Source organism: Cyanistes caeruleus, chromosome 9 (genome assembly GCF_971803275.1).
Source record: "Cyanistes caeruleus chromosome 9, bCyaCae1.hap1.1, whole genome shotgun sequence".
In the NCBI taxonomy this organism is placed as follows: Eukaryota; Metazoa; Chordata; class Aves; order Passeriformes; family Paridae; genus Cyanistes; species Cyanistes caeruleus.
The window spans coordinates 67,030-86,104 of record NC_141709.1 but is presented as its reverse complement, the minus strand read 5'-3'; the positions used below and the strand labels follow the sequence as shown (position 1 = coordinate 86,104).

Sequence of the window (19,075 nt, the reverse complement as noted above, 5' to 3'; positions counted from 1 at the left end):
AAGGAGGATAAGGACGAGAGAGGGAAAGGATGAGGAAGAGAGGGAAAGGATAAGGACGAGAGGGAAAGGATAAAGACGAGAGAAGGGGGATGAGGAAGAGAGGGAAAGGATAAGGACGAGAGAAGGAGGGTGAGGAAGAGAGAAGGAGGATGAGGAAGAGAGGGAAAGGATAAGGACGAGAGAAGGAGGGTGAGGAAGAGAGAAGGAGGATGAGGAAGAGAGAGGGAAAGGATGAGGAAGAGAGGGAAAGGATAAGGAAGAGAGGGAAAGGATAAAGACGAGAGAAGGAGGATGAGGAAGAGAGGGAAAGGATAAGGAAGAGAGGGAAAGGATAAGGACGAGAGAAGGATGATAAGGAAGAGAGGAGGATGAGGAAGAGAGTGAAAGGATAAGGAGGAGAGAAGGAGGATGAGGAAGAGAGGGAAAGGATAAGGACGAGAGAAAGAGGATAAGGACGAGAGAAGGAGGGTGAGGAAGAGAGAAGGAGGATGAGGAAGAGAGTGAAAGGATAAGGACGAGAGAAGGAGGGTGAGGAAGAGAGGAGGAGGATGAGGAAGAGAGGGAAAGGATAAGGACGAGAGAAAGAGGATAAGGACGAGAGAAGGAGGGTGAGGAAGAGAGAAGGAGGATGAGGAAGAGAGGGAAAGGATAAGGACGAGAGAGGAAGGAGAAGGGGGACAGGGAGGGTAAGAGCGGGCACAGGCGAGGATAACGGGAGGCTGCAGGGTCGGGACGGGCGGGAGGATGGAGGGAGAAGGAGAAGGAAGAACAGAGACAGGAGTCAGGGTTTGTAAGGGAACAGAGCAGGAACAGAGGCGGGGGCAGGGGGGGCGGGCGGTGCGAGGGGAGACGGGGGAGAACAGCAGAGAGGGGAGAGAAGGAGACGGGAGAGAGAAGGAGAGGAGAGAAAAACAGAAAGGAGAGATAAAAGCAGAGAGGAGAGACAAATGCAGAGAGGAGAGAGAAAAACAGAGAAGGAGAGAGGGGAGAGAAGCTGAGAAAGGAGAGATAAAAGCAGAAAGGAGAGAGAAAAACAGAGAAAGGAAAGATAAAAGCAGAGAAAGGAGAGAAGCGGAGAGGAGAAAAAAGCAGAAAGAAGAGAAAAGCAGAGAGGAGATAAAAGCAGAGAGGAGAAAGAAGCAGAGAGGAGAAAGAAGCAGAGAAAGGAGAGATAAAAGCGGAGAGGTAAAAGCAGAGAGGAAAGATAAAAGCGGAGAGGAAAGATAAAAGCGGAGAGGAGAAAGAAGCAGAGAGGAGAGATAAAAGCAGAGGAGAGAGAAGAGACAGAGAGAAGAGATAAAAGCAGGAAGGAGAGATAAAAGCAGAATGGAGAGATAAAAGCAGAAAAGAGAGAAGCGCCTCACCGGAGCGGCCGCAGCCGGCTCCTCCCGGAGAAAATGGCGGCCGCCGCCCTTCCGGTGTTTAAGTGGCCTCGGTCCCCCCCCTCGCACCTGTGCCGGCCCCGCCCCGCACACCTGAGGCGGCCCCGCGCCGCGCACGCGCTCTGCTGTCCCGAGCTGCGCACGCGCTCCGTGCCCCCGCCCCTGAGCCGGCCCCGCCCCTCCTTGGCCTCGCCCCCCTCGTGCCGCTGTCCCGGGGCCGCCGGGAGCGGCGCGCTCGCACCGGGCGCTCCGCGTCCGCCAGAGTGCGCCCTGCGGTGTCCCGGGCCCACACGGGGGCTCTGCGGCGGGAATCGCCGCCGCCATCCCGGACCCGGAACCGATCCCGGACCCGAGGCCGATGCCGCCTCGATGACGGAGAGGCGGCGCCGCCCGGGACCTCCCGGCAGTTCCCAGGCGCGCTCGGGCTGTGCCCCGTGGCCCCGCTCCTCATGCGGCCCCGCCCCCCGTGCCGCCGGCCCGGGACTCTCGCTCGGCGCCGGGCGAGCCCCGGCCCGGGGGCTGCTCCCGGCGGGCTCCGCTCCGAGCCCTGCGCGCTGCGGCGGGGCCGCGGCTCGGGACGGGGTCTGCCGCGGGGCAGAGTCCTGCCGGTGTCCGCCGGCGGAGCGGTGCCGCCTCTCCCCCGGCCGGCCCCGGGTGGCGGGTCTCGGGGGCGGCGGAGCACGGCCGGATTGGGGTTGAGACAAGGCCGGGGGGACTGGGCACTCCCTCGCCGGGACTCGACTCCCCCCTCCTGCCGCGATGCCGGGACGGGGCTGACCGAAAGCGGGTGACGGAGCCCACAGCCGGAGCCGGGATGCGGGGGTTCGGGTCCTGCGGGTGTCCGCCCTGCGGTCCCGGGCGGTGCCGCCTCTCCCCCGTGGGGCGGATCGGGCTCGGTCCCGGGCTCGGCATCGCGGCGGGAGGGCGGCGCCGGCTGCGGGAGCGCTGCGGGTCCCGGTTCGGACGCGGCGCCCCCGCCTGGGCCCGGCCGGTCCCGCAGCCCCGGAGCGCTCCCGGCCCGGGCCCCCCGCTCCGCCGGCCCCGAGGCCGCGGCGGGGCCCGAGCCGAGCTGGGCGCCCGCGTCTCCCTCCTTCCCTTCCCCGGCGCAGCAGCTCCGTGGGGCTCCGGCCCGCCGCGCCCCAGGGGAATGAGGGAGACCGGCGGGGCGGCGCAAGAAGGGACACCCCGATCACAGCGGGTTTTGTATTTTAGCTTTACTCTCTTCCGGAGGCCAACGAGGAACCCGGCTGCTCCTCGGCTGGCTCACGGGGGTGGCAGATGCCTTCGCCACCCTGCCCAGTTAAGCCCGGGAGAGCTGGAGCAGCACGGAGGAAGGGCGGCGGTGCAGTCGCTAAGACGGGAGCAGGGGGAATTGACAGCTGCCCCTCCTCACCAGACTAAAAAAATACCCGTATGACTTGCAAGTGCACCTGCTTCACTTCCCTGCCCTGGCCCTGGCAGAGGCCGCCGCTGTCCCTCGGTGGATGGAGGTTCCTGACGGTGCAGCAGCGGCCGCCCGCCGCCTTCGGGGCGCCCCGGGGCAGCTCCACCTCGCTGTTCAAGGGGAGCTCCTCGGGAGCACGCACCACCCAGCGAGGTGTCCTGCCTTTGCAATGGCATTAATTCCTTCAGGAACACGAATAAAGTGTTTTTAAAGAGCTTTCTCATGAGTGCCTCAGGGGAAAAAAAAATGAAATTACGGGACTAACATCCTCATCTTCATTTCTTGTACCAGAGGTGAAGTGTGAAGGCCCAGAGTCTACAATTCACCAAGTGTTCGGGAGGTCCTGGACAGAGGAGTCCATTTTGGGCTACCAAAAGCACTGGGTACTCCATACCTGGTAGAGAGCATCCACCTTGAGAGTAAATCCATCAACTCCGGGCATGCTGCTCACCGAGTGGAACTCGGACAGCTGGGAAGCAAAGTGGGCAGAGTCAAAAGGCACAGCGTGGAAATACTTACCCGTCACTTCTGTCTGGTTTCGGTGCTGGAAAGTCAGAGAAGTGTGGTGAGGGATGCTGTCTGCTTTCCCAAGGGAGGCTGGAAGCCAGAGCCCCACCAAACACCTGTGTCAGGGATCTAGTCCGAATGCCCCATCTCCACACGTACACGTGGGCACCGATTGAGGAACACACTCAAAGGGTGGGGGAAAACTGATCTGGTGTTCACAGCTGGCAGCAGCAGCAGCAGCAGCACAAAACATCCCCCACGGGCTCCCTTCCTCATCCCTTTGCAGCCACCGCCTGCCGGTTGCCAGAGCAAATCCCAAACGGGAAGAAGCAGGAGCAGAGCACTCACCAGGAGGAGGAATCGGTGCTTCAGGTACTTGTGGGGCTGGATGCAGCCGTACTGGGGCCCCTGGTTGTAGACGGTGCCCGTGGGGTCGAAGAGGGGCACGTGGCCAGCCCTGCCTGTGCACAGGTAGACCTTCTCCAGCTGCAGCTTGTAAGCGGCGTTGAGGTTTTGTTCGGGGGGCCAGAGCACGCGCCCGTACAGGATCTGCCCGGGGAAGGTCGGGACAAAGAGGGGCAGGTGAAATTTCCCAAGCAGGAAAACGCTGCCAGAGCCAAGTGTCCGTGTTCAGAAGGGTTGGGGTTGTTTGGGAAGGGCTCGGTGTGTGGGAGTGACAAAACGCGGTGCCAGAGCACGCTGTTCTTTCACAGGGCTGTAAGATGTCAATTACTGCTGTAGAAGAGGCAAAGCTACACGTGGGTTCTGCCCTTTCCTCTCCAGGGAATGGAAGCTGTGAAAGCAGAAATGCTGGGCACAGGCAGAAGAGGAGAGGTAAATCCTACCCTTGGATAAAGCCCCCTTGTAATCCATTTCTGCCAGAGACCTTTCCGATTTGGTGGGGTCCATTAGAAAAACCTTCTCGTTGTTACAGAGCTGAAACTCCGTGTTCAGGGAGTAAACAACTGGAAGTGGGCGGTTTGTCTGCCGGAAGGCGATCGGGATCAAAAACCTGCAACTGGGACAAGGAAGGAAACAAAGGGGAGATGAGGTTTGGACGGGTGTGCACCCCAAAGGGGCCGAGCCTGCCCTCCTGCCCTCTTACCGCTCGGGAGCGTGAGCCGGGCAGGGCAGGGCAGGGGCTTGGCTCCAGGCTCTGCCCACGGCGGCGTGAGCTGCACCGTGCAGGGCATCAGGAAGATGGTGTATCCTCCAGAGTAATCCTTCCTGGGAACAGACAGAAGACCCTGCAGCCACCAAGCACAGCTCAAAGCCCTTCACCCAGGGCAGCACCTCTCCCTTGCCCCAGCAATGTCATCCAGCAGTCCCCGAGGGACAAGTGTGACTCTGGGATCAGTCTATCCACAGGCCGCACTGCTGGAAACATTCCTTTCCAAGAGGCTGAGCTGATTTTTCTCGCAGTACAACGGTGCTCCAGCTCTGACCAAGCTCCTGAGCATTCCGTGCTATTGCTGGCGTGGCTGCTGGAGGGGTGCCAGGGAGAACGTGGTGCTGTGGGGGAAGCTGCTGGAGGGGACTGCACCCCCAGCCCTCACCTGTTGTAGGAGCTGGTTGCTCTCCAGAGCTGGTAGGGAGAATCAAAAGTCTGAGCGCTCCACAGCAGCTGCAGGGCAAATTCGATGCCTCCCAGGTGCTCTGGAGTTACCAAAGAGGACCTGACACCTGGCAGGCTGTGGTGCTCCATGACAAACAGCCCTGGGGGAGGACAAGGAGGTGACGGGAGGCAGAGCGCGGAGAGGCCCCACCTCGCAGGGGCAGAGGGGCTCCCGGCGGGGACGGGGACTCGTTCCGCTGCCTGTGCCGTCAGAGCAGAGCTCTGTGTGACCCTGCTCTGTGTCCCTGCCAGGATCGCTGCCCTCACCTCTGAACTTGGCCTGCGTCTTGAACTCGATGACCGGCCGGCCGTCCTCGCGGATGTAGATGGGGATTATCTGCAGGCAGGCCGAGAGCGCGCTGTCCGTCTGGATCCCTGCAAGGACAGCAAGCGCCACTGGGAGCCCACACAGCACCCTCGCTCTCCTCTGCTGGGCTCTGCCAGCCCCAGAAGCGCTTGGGACACCTCCACAAGGCAGGGTTCAGCTGGGATCAGCCTCCAGTGAGCCAGCTGCACGCTCCCTCCGTCAGCCACCGGCTGCCTAAGCCCCCCGCAAGCACAGAGGAAGGCAATATTCCGAGTTCCCCGCTCCCTCAGGACTCTGGGGGCAGTGCAGGAGCTAAGGGGAAAACATGAAGGAACCACTTCTTCCATAGCCCTTGGAGCGCCTCAGGCTCACCTGTCCTCCAGAGAACGGTGTCGTAGAAGAAGGAGAACTCCATCTCGCTGCGGTGCTCCGGGGAAGCCCAGCCCCTCGGTGCCGTCACACAGATGTAGGACACGTAGAGAGGGACGTGGACTGTCAGGAAGGACTGAGCAGAGTCCCTTACCTGGCAATAAAACCCCAGAAAGGGGGTTATGCGCCTTGCAGTGAAGTCAGAGGTGACTCTGGACGTTCTTTACGTGCAGGTACCTCAGACAAACCGGCGTTGTAATGCGGGGGCAGTGCTAAGGCTCCCTGGGACCATGGGACAAAGGAACTCTGGGCACAATTTCACCTCAAAACCCCCCTGATTTCCAAGGCTGTGAATTAAAAATGAGCAATTCTGCTTGCTCAGGCCTCCCAGAGCTCTCCATTTATTATCTGCAGAGTGCAGCTGTACTTTGCAGGCCCTGGAGAATTCGGGGAGATGTTCCAGCCTGGCTGGGGCCAGGCTCCACATGCTCCACTGGGCAGTTTCTCCGGCCAGGCGGCTCCTCTGGGTTTGTGCAAACAATTGGAGCTATAAAAGGAAACTTCATGAACTAGTTCCAGGCTGGCAGGAATTAAGAGAGATGATGCTGGTCCAAGCAATTTAATGGGAGAGCCTGGGGGAGATGGAGTGGGCTGCACGTGGATAACGCAGCCAGGAGAGGACAGTGAGACACCCCAAACAGGGAAAGCCACTCGTTTCTAGAGGAACATTTTTGGCTTCTGGTCTCTTAATTAGGGAATGAGCCAAAATATCCCATGTTGTGGAGCATGGCCTGAGCCGCCTCTGCTCATTTCTATTGGCCGAGAACACAGTCAAACTTATAAAAGGGAGCCCAGCTGAGAACGTTTTGTATTTCCAGTACGGCCCTACATTAAAAGAAACCAGTATTTTCCTGGCACTCTGAAGATTTAGAGAATAAAATAAATGGAAAATGAATGAAATGGAAAATAAATGAAATAAATGAAAAGCACCCAGACCTCCCAGCTAGTCCCAAATCCAATGAGATTTTTAGGCCAGAATCTCCGCAGCCCCACCGGTGCCTCCCCGCCCGCGTACCCTGTGGTTGACGCTGGTGAAGGGCGTGTTGTCCGTGATGGTCTCGAAAGGCCAGCGGGCTTCCGTTCCCGTCCGTGGGGGCGGCCACTTCCCAGCTGAACTGTATGGAAGACTGGTTGATCCCGGCCTCGCCGCAGCGCTCCTTCATCAGGGCGTACTTGGGGATGTGAAGGTCACAGGGAGTGACACAGACGAGGGGGTAGCCTGGGGAGGGGGATTTCTTCGCACCCTCCTTGGTCACTTCTTCCACGCGGTCGTAGTGACCAGCCACGGTGACCACCTGTGGGAAACCAGAGGGCAGCACTCAGCTGGAGCCGAGGGAAAGGGTGGAAAAAGCCATCCTCGCCTCCCACGTTGCCACGGCAGCCCCACTTTCTATTTCCCAAATCCCACTGCGGTTTCCACTCTGTGCTTGAAGGGCACCAACTCACATCCACTCACCACGGGAGGTGCTGGGAGAATCGGGCTCCCCGCTGCCTCCTGATCCAAAATAGTCACTGTGGCAGTGCTGCTGTCTCCTAGAACTGCTTCCACAGGATCATCTGGGCCCAGCACCAGAGAAAAGGACTCGTGCCACTCCCGGTCTTCGTTGGACATGATCTCCACCTTAAACATGATGTGGGCCACGCCTGAGGGAGCGAGTACAAGAAAAACAGAGAGAAGTGGATTCATCACCAGAGACTGCTCTGAAGTTCTCATCCGGACCCTGCTCCCAGCTGTGACCACGGAGACATTAGGATAAAATACGCATTATAAATTTTATTTCCACTCATTGCTGCTAATAATTTACCCAGAGGAGCCCACTATAAACATAAAACTCCAGCTATGACAACTGATCCAATCGATCCGGTGATAGATTTACTAGCAGATGCCATCTGAGGATTAATAGCGACTGTCTTGTAGTAGCTGCCTGAAGGAAAAATCTGGGATGCAAAGCACATTCCCATCCCTCGTCTTCCTCACACCAGTGTGCAGAGCCATTTGGTGAGGGCTTCTTGGTCCAGCAACGTGGTCTGAGGTGTTCACAGGCCTATGTTCCTTCAGGAGGACTTGACTCTGCCAAGTGCCAGCGCTTCCTCCTCTGCTCTGATCAGCCTTCCTTTAAACACATCAGCTAATTTTGAGTAACAACATTACAGCAAACTTCATGCTTTTCCAGTGGCTTTTTCCAAACCTCCTGGAAGTCCCTGGCGCGCACAAAACGTCCCTGGTCGCATCCCCACCTCAGACCCTCCCCGCCAGGCCCCTTCACCTGGGCTGAACTTGAGCATCCAACTCTTGGGGTAGTAATCCACGCCGGCCTGTGCCGAGCCGTCGCGGGCGCTGCAGCGCACCTTGGAGGTTCTGTTCTGGTCACCTCTGCGGATCACCGGGATGTTCAGCACAGCCACTCCCTCCGGGCCCGGCGGCTCCCGGCACCTGGTACGCGGCCTCTTCGAACTCGATGCTGGGGGCTGCAGGCACAGCAGGGAGGGGAAAAGCTCCGGGTTTGCACCCCTGACTGGCTCAGCTCAGCTCCTTTCAGACTCGTCTACACGCCTTCGGAGCGAGGGGCTCCTCAAAGCAGGGGCCAAAAAGGCTTGGGTGTGACTTAGGGCAGAACTTAACGAGGGCGTTGGGTTACAGAGGATGGCAAATGATTCTCCCATCCCTGGCATCCCTCTTCTCCCCCCACAGATCTCTCCAGGCTGTGATGCTGTGGAGGGAGAGGAACATCTCCCAGGAGAAGCACAGCAACTTCCAGCAATGGAAACAGGAGAGGTGGTGCGTCTGAGCTCTCTTAGCCAAGCCCTCCCTTCAGCCCAGCACAGGGCTGTGACCACGGCACCGAAGGCATTCACTGCAGCCCTGGGACTGTGCCGACTCCCTGGGAAGCAGCAGGACATCCTTGCAGAGCAGCCTCACTCACCATCTTCCTCATTGGTGACAGTTACGGTTGCCACGTCCATCTTCCCAACCCGAGCTCCGCTCCAATGGTTTCCAAGGGGGCTACTCAGATAGACCTGGAACTGCTCTTCTGGTTCGAAGGCAGTCATCACTGATGTGGACGCTGCAGTTCTTCACCTACAGCCAAGTGAAGAGGAGAAAGCAGCGCACACTGATACATCTGATAAAGCCCCGTAAAGGCCAGGCTGTGCCTCACTATCCAGGGTTGCTGTCCATCCTGGAAGAAACCCTTCTATTTTTAGGGCTGCTACTTCAGTGTGGACAAAGCACAGCCTGTTACAGGAGGAGACACATCAGCAAAGACATCTCTTTCCACAATCCCACAGCTCTCTGTAGAACAACCCTGAGTCCTCCTGATGCATCACATTTACATTTCATAACGTAACCAGTTTCAGCATGAAACGCACAGCCCCTTCAGAGTGGCTCACGCTGCTAGGACAAGAATCTGTGCCACCTGAAACCAGCCTGGACAACTCTGCCAGCTCCCTCTGACGACAGAGAGCCGAGGAGGAGACGTGAACCTCTCTCCCAGCACCGGTTCTTCGCTCCCCCACGAGGCAGGTCCAGCTCACCTTCTCCCCTTTGAAGAAGGTGACGCGAGACTCCTCTGCATCCCTCCTCTCCGCGAAGTCCTCCGTGACCTGCGCCGTCTGGCTCCGCGTGTAGCACCTGACGGAGGACTCGTAGCTCAGGTCCCCCGTGCGGAAGATGGGGATGTGCAGGGTCCCTTCCTTCTCCTTGGCCGTGTAGGTGTCCTCGGTGAACTGCATGCTGGGCACTGCAGAGGGGCAGAAACAGAGCCCAGCAGAGCTGAGGATCCTCAGGGAGCCAAGGGGCCAGAACAGAGCAGATAGAGCTGCCAGGGGTAACTTACCGTCTTGGAAAATGTCGTTAATGGCCACGACAGCCTGGAACGGCTTTGCCAGCTCGGCTCCGTAGGGGGAGCTGAGGTAAACAACAAATGTCTCCAGCCCTTCTATCACTGGGTACTGAGCATCGTCCAGGATTGTCAGGGGGCAGAACTGGGAGGAAAGTGGAATTCCTGCTGTTAGACGTATAAAGCTTTCATCCCTCTCAGCACTCACATCTGGCAGTCTAGTGTAAAGCCATTATGTCACTGGGTTTTCTGAATCCATTAATCAATGCAAAGAACGTTCTACGTGAATCCAGCTTATCATTTCAGAGAACAGGGCAGCCATCCTTATCATGGAAGAGGTGGCACGGCCAAATCTCTCCTGGCTGGAGTGCTGATGGGATGGGAGTCTGTGCTTAGCAGACTCATTAACAGTTCTCAAGTGGCCCAGCGAGGATATTCAAAACAAATGGTAGATATGCACAGAAACACAAGACAAGTGTCACCAGGCAAAGCAGACCCAGCAGGAATCCAAGTGGCTCCTCACCTCTTCTGTCTTGCCTGGCCTGAACTCTATTTTTCTGGAGCTGGGGACATAATCAACTCCCGGGCTGGCCGAGGGCGGGTCTGACGTCCGAGTGGCACACCACACCGACGTGGGCGTGGAGAGGTCGGGTCCCTGCCGGAGCACTGGGATCTCAATGTGTCCTGCAGCAGCACGTGCACATGAGAGAGAACAAACTGAGAGAGCACAAACTGAGAGAGCAGCCACGTTCCACAAACCCCTGCCTTGCCCTGCAGCACTGCTCCTGCCCCCAGGCTCCCCCTGGGCACACAGGGAACCAGAGCCCATCCGCACATCTCTGAAGTTCTGCTGTGCCCCGAATCGCTCCTTCTGGCACCTCCTGGTGGTGAAAGCTTCTACAGTGAGCATCCCAACACGACCACCTGCTCCTCACCTGCAGCCTCGCTGACAGTAAAGGTGGCATTCCCCAGGAACAGCGTGGAGGCGTCGTTGGGACCGGCGATGACCGCGTTGGCTGAAGCCCGGCTGCCGATGCGGGCGCTGTTCGAGGTGTCGGCCAGCACCACCTCAAACTCCTCTTCCTCTTCATATTCGCTGTCGTCGATCAGAGTGACATCACAGGTCACCAGGGTGACACCTGGCCCCAAAATGAGGCGGCTCTCATCCGACAGCCCCCGGGACTTGAAGTCGGAGCCGGATTCCAGCACGTGAAGGCTGCTGCCCTTGGCCGATTGGGGGACGGTGTAGCAGATGCAGACACGGTGCTGCTGGCATCCCCTAGGAAGCAACAGGGAAACTCCATAGATCTGTGGAAATACTTTTAATCTGTTTGCTGGAGATACTGGTCACTTAAAAAATAAAGCAGCATTCGGAAAAGAGGGCGAGGAATGAAAAAGAACACCGTCCCTGCTCCTGAACTTGCATGGCAGCTGGCTTAGACATGACTTCCAGGCATGCTCCTAAATCCACACTCAGAAAACCGGTGGCACTTGCCTATTAACATGCAGCCCAGTGACAGGGTCCACATAAAACACTGTCTAGGTCACAGAGAAGCAGCAAACAAATACAAGGGTTTGCTCCTGCTGGGAGCTGAAACAAATCCAAACCCAAGAAGCTTTAACAGCAGAGACAGGAACAAACACACTGCGTGTAGCTTGACGTTTCACAGTCGTGCCACATAACATCGGAGAAGACCCCAAAACCACAAGCAGGCACAGCCCAAGGGCTCGCTCTCTGTCACGAGGGTTCCCCCATGGCCCTCCCATGGGGCTCAGCATGTCCTGCCCAGCCCGACCCACCTTTCCTTTGCACGGGAGCCGAGAGCAAGCCGGCGCTCTCGCTGACGTGGAAGGCGTTCCCGTCAAACTGCAGCGTGGGCTCGTCCTCGGGGTCCGCGACGGTGACGGTGGCCCGGGTGACGTTCCCCAGCAGGGCGTAGGCCGGCATGCTGAGCTCTACGGAAAAGCTCTCCGTGCCCTCGAACACGTCGTCGTCGTTGATGGTGACGGTGGCAGGCCTTGGTGTCCTCCCGCTCCTCGAACTGCACCTGGAAGGCAGAAATCCGGCTGCTGTCCTTGGACCGGGCTCTGGAGCTTCCCGTCCTTCCCGTCTCACCCTGCTCTGAGGCGTTCCCTCTTCTGACAGCAAATAACTCGCGTGACTTTAGGAATAAAACACACCCTCCTCGGTGTTTTTAGCACTTTTTGTCTGTTCTTTCCTCCAGGCTCTGTGTGAGGCAGGTGTGGTCGGGCCCACCCACCTGCCCCGCATACTCCACGTAGTCCTGCTCCCCGGGCCGTGATGCGGCTCCAGCGGTGGCCGTTCCCTGCTCGGTGCGGCACAGGACAATGCTGTACCGGTTGAGGTTCCCCACCCGCCTCACGGCGACGCTGACGGAGCCGGCGCTCTCCCTGACCTCGTAGCTGGAAAAAGGGATCGAGCACACACAGGTAACGGGCTGGGGAGCAAACCCCGTGCGGGGCTGCGGGGGTGAGCGTGGCCTCCCTGGGAGATCCGAGGAACAATAACAACCGGGGACTTGGGCGCGGGGCAGCTGCTCCACGCTTTAGGCCCCTCTCCTCACTGACAGAATTGCCTTCCCATGCTGCAGGGAGCTCAGCTAAGAGCCCAGCCCCCAGCCAAGTGCCCCTCGTGCCACTTACCTGCCGTGAGTAAAGCTGAGAAGGGACCGCTGGACGTGGAAGACGTTGCCGCTGACCACGTTGAGTTTGCTGTCCTTCACTAGGAACTGAAAGCTGTCCGCGGTCTCCTGGACCATCTCCTCGTGCGCCACGTACCGAATGAGGCCCTGGTTCACATCCTCTGCCGGGAGGGAACGTCCAAGGAGTTGGGACAGAAATCCCAAGGCAGCTTTGGAGATGAGCAGTGTGGGTCTGCACGGCCACATGGAGCGAGGATCACAGGGAGCAGTTACCCCCTCACCTCCCCTTCCCTCAGCCCCGCAAGAGTGAACTCTCCCCACATTTTGCTGGCTCTGCACAGCTAGCCACACCACTGTGATGAACACCTCCTGCAAGATCTATAACCCCTCTTCACTGCCCCAAGTCACAGCTCCAGCTCTAACAAGCCTGGAGAACCTGGGACAAGCTGCAGGACACAGGTTGGTGTCTCCAAGAAATTACAGGATTTCTGCAACTGACAGCCAAGTTCAATGCTTACTGTCAACACACTTTGGAGATCTGCCCCTTGTCTTCTCCCCTCACACCTATTTTTCCCTTATTTTAACAAACTGAATCAAGTGATGGAAAAAAGCAGCAGGACACAGCCCAGCTCCATACCCTGTGTAAAGGTGGTCACAGCTGTGCCCGGCTTCAGCTTGTTCTCCACGTGGCCATTTCTGGGACCGGCTGTTATCTCATAGATCAGCTGTTCGTCATCTGTGTCAGGATCTGTCATCAGTAATTCCTTCTTAGTGATGAGATTGGTGGCCTGGATTAAAGCCAAAACCAAGGGAGTCAAACTGAAGCTCCAGCAGTGCAAGTCTGATTGTTCACACAAAAAGCCCGACCATCCCTCTGTTAAAACAGACAAAGGGAAAATCTAGGGATGTGAAAGCACAGAGCGGCCTTGAACTGAGATATCCCACAACGTGTTTGACAACACAACAAAGATTCAAATTTTGCCTCGCATCTGGTTTAATTAAGCCAGGTTTAGTTTAATTAAGAAGACAGATGTGGCTCAAAGAAAAGCAAATTCCAAAGCAGCTGCCCAGCCTTATTTAGCTGGGGCTAAAAGCTAGGACAAATCTTTGGGTTTAACTTAGAAAGTTCTGTTCCACGAGCTGTGCTGACGCTCAGATGAGGCCCTGCTTGGCAATAAAACATCTGCAAACAGCCTCAGATTGAAGGACTCACTCAAGACAGTTCGCACAGCCTTGGAGAGCCTCCAGGAGAGCACTTTTCAAATGCCCTCAGGTGGATCTGATTCAGTTCTACCACATTTTGCTTTCTCTTCAAAAGCAGAATGTTTTTGACAGCAGGAGAAAGAGAGAAAATTGAGCTGCTCGAGGAGCAGGAGTGCTTTTCCTGAAGTGAGGAGTTTGAGCTGAGATAGCCATTTCTTAATGCAATTTCTTACTACAGCGTTTTCCACTCATTTTTTTCTGGGAAGAACCAAAGTGTTGCTTTGCAGTTAGTGCTGGCTCCTCAGAAACAAGCTGAGAGTTTTATGGGGTTTTGTTTGGATTTCAGCACAACAAAGGCATTTGTTTCACAGCAAGAAACTCCTGCACCGTATCCTTGGAAAGCCATCTATCTCTGCCGCACATCATCAAGACATCTCCACCGTCAGCAAAGCTAAAAATGTACCCTGGGGAGGGTATTCTCCATCCCAAAAATCAAAGTGCTGAAGGATGAGGATGCTCTCCTGCGAAGCCCCTTCTCCTGGAGCAGCCTGAGAAGCAGCCCAAGCTGAGGCCAGGCAGCTGTTACCTTGCCATCCGTGTACTCCAGTCACTGCAGGCCCAGGTTGGTGACCACCCTGGGTGTCCCGTCATCCACAGGGAGGATGTCCACCTGGAAGCGCTGCGGTGCTGCCGTCACCACCTGACACCAGTTCAGAGACACGGGGGTTACTGTGCGAGTCAGAGCCTCAGCCACCACGTCACCAGCTCGGCTCCCTTCGGCTCTGCTGGCACCAAGGGCAGAGTTTGCAGGGAGGGGAAGAAGCAAAGACGTGACCGAGAACGTTCAGTCAGCATCTCAGTCCCCCCTGCCCCGAGAGGAGGCACCTCCCTGTGAGCTCCCAAGGCCCCCTCCCATCCCTTCTCCTCCCTGACCTTCTTCCCTCCCTCCTGCACCACGAAGAGGGGGCTGGTGCCGTCGGAGACGGTGAGGGTGAAGCGGTCCCTGAGCGCGCTGCCGCCGCCGTGCCTGCAGCTGCCGCGCTTCTGGTAGATGTGATGTCATCCCTGGTGAAGGTGGTGGCCTGCAGAGGACGCTGCCCGCGGCCGCTGCGCTCCATCAGCCCGTGCCGGGGCGGCTGCACCGCCCCGAACGTCAGGGACTCCACCTGTGCCCGGACATGGAGGGGCAAAGCTGGGGACACGACCTCAGGACACTGCCCTTCCAGCTCAGGAGGCCCGGACAGGGATTCTGGCCAGGCAGCTCCCCTGCGTTGGTGTTCCCAACACAAGGGTTAGCACAGAACATTCCTGGTTCCCCCTGAGCCCCGCCCTGTCCTTGTCCCTCTCCCAAGGGATTTTGTTTTGTAGGTGTCTCCCTATAAAACAAGGCACATCCCACCGAATTCCTGCTTCAGCTGGTCTGAGACAGCTCCCACCCACCCCTGTGCCTGCTCCACGAACACAAGAGCAGCCCCCAGTCCTGCAGCCATTCCGGGCAGTGTGTCCCTTGCCACTTCTGCCAGGGCAAAAACCTTGGGGGCAGGATTTTGGCTCAGGCAGCCAGATCTCTCGCTGCAGGGGAAACAGCAGTGAGATAGAGCCAGTGTTCGACAGCTCAGCCTCTGGCCAGACCCAGGAAGAAGAGGAAGTGCCATTTCCATCCATGCTGAGCATAAATTCAGCATTAAGTCTTTAAACACAAGCCCAGATGTGCAGCACAAGAGGGGAGCAAGGAGGCTGGGGGTGGTCCTGCCTTACCTCTGTGTCAGCATCTGTCGCTTTGAGCTCAAACTCCGTGATGGTTTTTCTCACCCCTTCCTGAACTGTCATCCCAAAGATTTGCACGATGGGCAAGGAGTCATCCACGGGGTTTATGGTGATGTCAAATGTCTGGCTCACCTGGGACAGGAAGAAAAGCTTCCCTTGCCAAATTCAGCCTTCCAAGAGTGTGACTTCACCGCAAGAGCACAGCGATCCCCAGTTTGGGTCTCTTCATTTCAGCCTTGTCTGAGCTGCTAAGCCCAGATCACTTCTTTATCCCTCCCCACTCATTAATTCTCCCTCTTTCTGTGATATTTACGGACATCCACTTTCCCTCCCTCTCTCACTCAGTTTTGCTCCTCTCCCTCTATGTGCAGCTAGACTTCTTCTCTTTCAGAAAGCAGGAAAAAGGCATTTCTCCAGGGGCTGGCTGTCGTCACTACGCTGTCAGTGCACTGGATCAAAGCTGAGCTCCAGCAACAGTTGGCAAGCAGCTGAAAACCAGGCACCCAGCTCTTGGTGAGCCCACAGGGCAGGTGGCTCCCTGTTCCCTGCACAGGCCTTCCTCCCTCCCTGACCTGAGCGATGTGGGAAATCCCACAGCAGGAGAAGGAGGAACAGCCACATCTGCCCACTCAGGCAAAAGTCAGGCTGGGACTGACCTCGTTTGTCCCATCAGACACAGAAAAGGTGAAGGCATCCGTGTGCTTTTCCTCCTCACTGGTGTGGATGTACTGGATGCTGCCAGAGGCCAAGTCTGCCTGGCTGAAGGAACTAATTCTTGTCCCTGGAAAACGAACAACAGGGAGGAAATGTGCAGCAGAAAGAGCAAGGCAGGGAAAAACTACGGGAAGCAGGACATATTTAGGCATGAGGACTCGGTTTTGGCTGGTTCTGATCCAAGGCAGGCTGCCCCGTGAACCCTCAGCTGAGCCAGGGATTTAGCTGGCACAGAGCCTCCTAAAATTTCCTTCTCAAAAAGAAGTCCAGGCTTCTTTTCATCTCCTCCTGTTGGGAGTGGGCCTCCTGGGGCAGAGAAGCTGGGAGAAAAACTGTCCATGTAACACTTGGATTGTCGCTGCTGGGCAGGACTAAGCCAACCGTGGCATCGCTGGGGATGAACCGAAGGCCTCCTGGCCTCACAGCAGTTTTCCAAAATGCCTTCCAAGGATCTCTCCTCTCTGCCCTTCCTTATACCCCTGCATTTAGTACCCAGTCCCATTTTCAGCACTGATTTATAGTGACATCTTTACAGCCCATTAGGTGTGACACAGCCACAGAAAGGTACCTGACAAGCATTTTAAAAAACACTTGAGCATTTTTAAATCTCTTTGCTACGTTCAACAGTTTTTACTGCTGCTGTCAACCAACATCCTGACAAGAAGTTTGACACCAATATATCACACTAAATGGCTGCTGACAAGTGCTGGCCACACTACAGAAGACACCAGGATCTGATTTAAATAAATGAGCCACAATGGAACGATCAGCTAATATTTCCTCAGAGCTCATCAGCTGGAAAGGTTTGGGTTCTCTTTTGAACACTTCAGTATTCTCTCCTTAGGTTTAGGTCATTTGAATCATTACAGCTACTTCTCAGTCTGTGACTCGGTAGCCTTATTGGTCCCTCACAGACATGAAAAAGCAGAGAAATCAGAATCATCATCAGATTTTAAATAACAGGAGGAATAAAGCCCTTAATTCAAGTCTCCCAAGTACAAAATTCGCTGGTTAGTTTGCAATTTAGACAAAGATACTGCAAGTTTTTAATTTACTCTCACAGCAGGGAGTAGTTTGCTTATTATAACTCATTCACTATTCCTGCCCTTTCAACATGTTTTTGTGAGAAGATGAGGCAAACCACACACCCAAACTGAGCTGTACAGGGACCGTCTGCATCTTGAAAACACAGAGCAGATATTTCCGCTTTCATCTCACGTTAACGAGAAATATAAAGTTAAGAAGAAATACAACCTTAGATGAATATAATAAAATCAGAAGAGCGTATTTTATGACACCACAGATCAAGATTAATTCATCAGGGAGAGGCAGCACACTCGCACAGTCAGCAGGCACGAAAGGCAGCTCTGAAATTCAGATCACATCTGCAGAACTGACCAACCCCCTTCCCTGAACAACCAGAGTTCATTATCCAGCACAACCATCACACCCCAACATCGCTTCCTGTTAAACTCAGTAGACGGTTCCCTTCCTCTCTCCACAGCACAGCTTAGGGAAACAGGCTGGGCTTTAGGGATCAAGGGACATACTGGCCAAGAGGAGGACAGAAAGCACCAAGGAGGACAGTCTGTGCACCAAGATGAGCCGTTCCCAAGGACATTAAGGGATGGATTCTTTGCTGTTCACAGCAAAGGCCAAAGGTTTTCCTGGGAGAAAAGGAAAACCTACTGCAGAAGCAGCAGTAGGGCCAGAAACTGGCCCAGAGGCTGAATAAATCCTAAACTGGGATTATTGGGCTGCTCTGCCTCCACTCACCTTATTCCCTAACCCTCTGGGCTCATTTATTTTAGCTTTGATTTCTAACAGGAACTGGAATTGTGTGTCGCTGCCTCTGGGCATGTTTTTCCTGCAATGAATGTTTAGGGCTCAAAAGCCTCCAGCATTTTGCTGCTGTGAGAGCCCAACACCTCCCAGCTCACCTGGGGAAGCCACGTGCTCCAGATGCCCCAGCTGTGGCTGCCAGGTGACCTTCAACTGGAGCTGGGAGGCTTCGCTGTCCTGGTCAGTGGCCGAGAGCTGGAGGGTTCTGATTGTCTTTGCCGAGTTCTCATCCAACACCAGCCCCTCGTTAGTGATGATGGAGGGGGGAAATCTGTCCTCTGGAAGGGTTAAACACAAAGCTGAGTTAGGAGATGCTTCTTCCCGTGGGTGCTTGGGCAGGAAAACAAAACACACGCACAAATGTTTTGATAATTCCAAACCAGGAACTTTAGGCCTTGCCATTGATCGGGGTTGATAACATTATAATGTCTTATAGACGATCTCAACAAAATGTGAAAGATACTAAGGGGAATTTTTCTACCTTTTCACTGAGTTTGTCAGAAGCCAAAGAATGAACCCTTACATCTGCAAAATCTCCCCGTGCCCCTCACTTCAAAGGCCTTGGAATTGACGGCGCATCAAAACCGAGTCTCAAGAATTACATTTCGCCTTGCAGTACATGTGGGATGGAATCTGGGAGCAGCCCTGAGCGCTGCAGCAAAGAAAGCATAACTGCCTTTTACCTATGACATGGATGTAAAAAACCCGGTCCATCAGTTTGTTGCCATCTGCATCCATCACATCAAAGGTGAAGGGGAAGTTTCCACCAGGATCCCTTTCCTGTGGCTGGCATTTTCACCACATGCCCTGGAGAGAGGGACAGCAGAAAAGAGATGCTTCCTTACAGGCTGCAGCTTCTAATTCTTACTTTGGAAGCAGGCTGACCCCATCAGCTGAGGCACCTGGGGCTTGACAGAGCTCCAGAATTTGGGTTTCACAACTTTCTCTCTTTATTCTTTTTCTCCTGCTGAGAGAGCTGTTTTAACATCTGTTCAATGATACAGGGTTCTGCTCTAATCTTACTTCTTTCCCTCCCTCTCTCATAAAGAATCACAGAATCATGGAATATCCCAAACTGGAAGGGACCCATAGGGATCATCAGGTCCAGGATGTTAAGAGTGTGTTATCCCCTTCTTGCCTCCCTGCCCCACCTGCCCCAGCCCCCGTGATTTCGCGGTCTGTTCCTATGTCCCCAAACCCCACGGCGGATCCCGCGGCGCCCCCTCCCCTTCCCCATCCTCATCCCTCTCCCGTCTCCGACGTGGCAACCGGCGAGCTCCCCGCTCCGTGTTCCACACCCCCCCCAGCCTCGTCACCGGTGTCGCAATCCCCGCCCTGCCCGCCCCCGGCTCTGCCCTCACGG

The 19,075-nt window shown here is 55.9% G+C and overlaps 1 long non-coding RNA gene and 1 pseudogene across 1 annotated transcript in view; one reads left to right on the top strand and one right to left on the bottom strand.

Annotated features, from left to right (window-relative positions):
• Positions 1 to 19,075, top strand: part of LOC147651400 (uncharacterized) — a 132,537-nt gene that overhangs the window by 94,078 nt on the left and 19,384 nt on the right. The gene's annotated exons all lie outside the window — the stretch shown is intronic.
• LOC111943820 (extracellular matrix organizing protein FRAS1-like) lies at positions 3,109 to 18,507 on the bottom strand (annotated as a pseudogene).